We start from the raw sequence: 665 nt of genomic DNA on the forward strand, positions 1-665 counted from the left end.
CGACTTTGATGACCTCAGCAATCAGGAGGAAGATGAGGACGGATTACCGGGGGTTTTTAAGGGTTATTGTTCTATCTTCGTTATTCATTATCCATTATCCGTTATCGGTCAGTTCATATTACGCTACAAAGCCTAGGAGCCGGGACACTTACTCTCAGCCAAAAGGCCAAGCTAAGGTCCTAGCCCTAAAGCCTTGCTGCGATCATTGCGAATGCACCGTTCCCGGAGGTACTGCAATACCGGGCCGATGCGTGGAGTGGACAGAGTAAGCTCTTATTCCATCTCCGGATTGCAAAAATCAAAAATCATGGGAAGGGCCAAGCTAAGGACCTAGTATCTAAGCATTGCCAAAAGGCCAAGCTAAGGACCTAGCATCAAAGCCTGCTTACTACAAGTACAGTATGTTTTTTTAACAGAGCTGTTTACTGTGTTGCGAGCCCATTGGTAGTAGCGTTTTGCTACCCTTCACAGGCACGGTTTGGGATGAAAGTTATAATATTATTATTAAAGCTTTGAAAACTCTTTAGGTGTACCGTCTTTCTTTGTAAATATGTGTAACCATGTATAATATGTATTTGCAACTGTATATTTTTGTAATGTATTTATTTTAGAAACTTATTCTGATATGTTTTGTACGAGCAAATGAGAAAGAAGGGGCGGGGCAA

The 665-nt window shown here is 42.0% G+C and overlaps 1 pseudogene; it reads right to left on the reverse strand.

Annotated features, from left to right (window-relative positions):
* Positions 1 to 206: 206 nt before the first annotated feature.
* On the reverse strand, positions 207 to 368 carry LOC148359172 (U2 spliceosomal RNA; annotated as a pseudogene).
* Positions 369 to 665: the final 297 nt, after the last annotated feature.

Source organism: Urocampus carinirostris, chromosome 9 (assembly GCF_059441175.1).
Source record: "Urocampus carinirostris isolate Australia breed hairy pipefish chromosome 9, RoL_Ucar_1.0, whole genome shotgun sequence".
NCBI classification, from domain to species: Eukaryota; Metazoa; Chordata; class Actinopteri; order Syngnathiformes; family Syngnathidae; genus Urocampus; species Urocampus carinirostris.